At 37.9% G+C, this 3,183-nt stretch overlaps 1 pseudogene; it reads left to right on the top strand.

Annotated features, from left to right (window-relative positions):
* The first annotated feature begins 2,055 nt into the window (after nucleotides 1-2,055).
* LOC138421849 (cytochrome c oxidase subunit 7B, mitochondrial pseudogene) lies at nucleotides 2,056-2,441 on the top strand (annotated as a pseudogene).
* Nucleotides 2,442-3,183: the final 742 nt, after the last annotated feature.

Raw genomic sequence — 3,183 nt, 5'->3', positions numbered from 1 at the left:
AATTCTCCAAGCCAGGCTTCAGCAATATGCAAACTGTGAACTTCCAGATGCTGAAGCTGGTTTTAGAAAAGGTAGAGGAACCAGAGATCAAATTGGCAACATTGGTTGGATCATCAAAAAAGCAAGAGAGTTCCAGAAAAACATCTTTATTGACTTTATTGACTATGCCAAAGCCTTTGACTGTGTGGATCACAATAAACTGTGGAAAATTCTTCAAGAGATGGGAATACCAGACCACCTGACCTGCCTCTTGAGAAATCTCTATGCAGGTCAAGAAGCAACAGTTAGAACTGGACATGGAACAACAGACTGGTTCCAAATAGGAAAAGGAATATGTCAAGGCTGTATATTGTCACCCTGCTTATTTAATTTCTATGCAGAGTACATCATGAGAAACGCTGGACTGGAGGAACACAAGCTGGAATCAAGATTGCCAGAAGAAATATCAATAACCTCAGATATGCAGGTGATACCACCCTATGGCAGAAAGTGAAGAGGAACTAAAAAGCCTCTTGATGAAAGTAAAAGAGGAGAGTGAAAAAGTTGGCTTAAAGCTCAACATCCAGAAAATGAAGATCATGGCATCTGGTCCCATCACTTCGTGGGAAATAGATGGGGAAACAGTGGAAAGAGTGTCAGACTTTATTTTGGGGGGCTCCAAAATCACTGCAGGTGGTGGTTGCAGCCATGAAATTAAAAGACGCTTACTCCTTGGAAGAAAAGTTATGAGCAGCCTAGATAGCATATTCAAAAGCAGAGACATTACTTTGCCGACTAAGGTCTGTCTAGTCAAGGCTATGGTTTTTCCAGTAGTCATGTATGGATATGAGAGTTGGACTGTGAAGAGGGCTGAGCACTGAAGAATTGATGCTTTTGAACTGTGGTGTTGGAGAAGACTCTTGAGAGTCCCTTGGGCTGCAAGGAGATCCAACTAGTCCATCCTAAAGGAGATCAGCTCTGGGATTTCTTTGGAAGGACTGATGCTAAAGCTGAAACTCCAGTACTTTGGCCACCTCATGCGATGAGTTGACTCATTGGAAAAGACTCTGATGCTGGGAGGGATTGGGGACAGGAGGAGAAGGGGACGACAGCGGATGAGATGGCTGGATGACATCACTGACTCCATGGACGTGAGTCTGGGTCAACTCCGGCAGTTGATGATGGACAGGGAGGCGTGGCATGCTGCGATTCATGGGGTCGCAAAGAGTTGGACACGACTGAGTGACTGAAATGAACTGAACTGAACTGAACTGAGCGATTTTTGCTTTCACTTTTCCTTCCCTCTATTACAAAGTGATTGTTTTTTCCCTCTTTCTTCAAATTTCACTCAGAGAATGACTTTGCTCATCTGTAAAATGTAGATTATAATGTTAACTTCATTGGATCCAGGAAAATTTATAGAATGTATATGAAGTACCTAATGTGAAGCAAGTACTTAGTTACTATGAGTCCCCATCTCTTCTTTGTCACCCTCCTTGAGATAACAGATGCGTAGAAATTATGCCCAAATTAGAACATGTCAAATCTTCCTAATACTTTCTGGCTGAGCTCACAGAGAGCCTTAGAATGACTTTTAGCACTCACTCCAAGCTGCTACTATCAATCAGATAGAGTTCACATATGAGGTAAAACTTATTTGTCATCCTGTCTTGGATAAATGAGAGACGGTTTTTTCCCCCCATTTCTAAATGTGGTTCTGCTACATCTATCTGCTTAGTTCCCGTACCATATCAGTCTAGCACTTTGCCTTCTGACTTTGTTTTAGAACAGGGCCTACCCACATTCTACCTTGATTTCTGTTTCTTTTCCTGTATTCTAAAATGGTTCTGAGAAACCAAAGGTGTCACTCACTATGGCTTGCATATGCAAAGTTATTCTATCCTGAGTTGATTGGAATACTTTGTTACCTTGGTTATTCCTCCATTTTAGCAAAAGAAATATGTGTTTCCCATTTGTTTTAGGAAAAAAAAATGTATATATATTTATATACAGGACTCTGCAAGGGTGCTAGATGCCGAATTGCTAGAGGCCAGCAGCTGTAGTTGCAACCATTTTATGTTCAACCTCAGGATATTTTCCTTGGCCAAAAACACAGTAAGTCGTCTGAGAGCTGAAAGCATTCAGCAAGCAGTGGCAAGGCAGATCCACCAGAAGCAGGCACCTGATTTCCATGACAAATTTGGTAATGCCATATTAGCTAGTGGAGCCGCTTTCTGTGTTGCTGTATGGGTATATACGGCAACACAAATTGGAATAGAGTGGAACCCATTGCCTTTTGTCAGAGTCATCCCAAAGGAATGGAGAGAACAGTAATCATCCTAGCTGGTTTAATACTGAATTGTTTCCAAATCAACTCATAATTAATTCCAAGTAAAAGTACTATGTACCCACTAAAATATGGCATGTTTGAAGAAATAAAGTATACTTGAAACCTTAAAAAATATATATATATACATATATACACACATATATGGAATATTTTAGTCTGAAACTTATTCTTTTGAAAGTTTCAAGACCAGACTAAAAAAGAAAAAAATCTTACAATCTGAATGTTCTATTAGGTAGACAAGTCTCTAAAGATCAGAGAAATCCTAGTTTGAACATATTCTGTTTCTAGATTTCCAAAAATCTTGGAGTAATTTCTAGTCCTTAACTGTGTAATCATTAAAACCAGAATAAAGCTCTCTCCTTGTTATGAAGATTTAGAATAATTCATGAACAGTGCTCACTGAACAGGGGCTGTCACTGAAATAGGGATTCAGTTAAAAAAATTATTAATTTATCCAAGTGTACTTTCAATGTAAAAAACAACAAAAAAGTAATTCTGTAAATTTCCCACTGGGAAAATAGTATCTCATTTCCTTCTTTTGAAAGAATGCATGACCTTTCACAAAAATCTCAACTTAAGCAAAAAATTGCTTAATGAGCTAGTTTGCCAGACTTAGAGATGTAATAAAAGTTCTTTTACATTAGATCACCTTTCTTTTTAATAAAATAATTATCTTCAAATATTCTACAGAAATCTAAAATAATTTTTTGAAAAATAAGCTTAATCCAAGGAAACTATAATGGAATTGATTATAAAATATTTAAACTCAGCATTAGAGTTATACTTTAAATACAAATGTACTAAACTGTAAATGTATCTTGATGGTGATGGGTATAGAATTAGAGATAGAAGTA

Source organism: Ovis canadensis, chromosome 16 (assembly GCF_042477335.2).
Source record: "Ovis canadensis isolate MfBH-ARS-UI-01 breed Bighorn chromosome 16, ARS-UI_OviCan_v2, whole genome shotgun sequence".
In the NCBI taxonomy this organism is placed as follows: domain Eukaryota; kingdom Metazoa; phylum Chordata; class Mammalia; order Artiodactyla; family Bovidae; genus Ovis; species Ovis canadensis.
The sequence above is the reverse complement of the archived record's forward strand: the minus strand, read 5'-3'. Positions and strand labels throughout refer to the sequence as shown.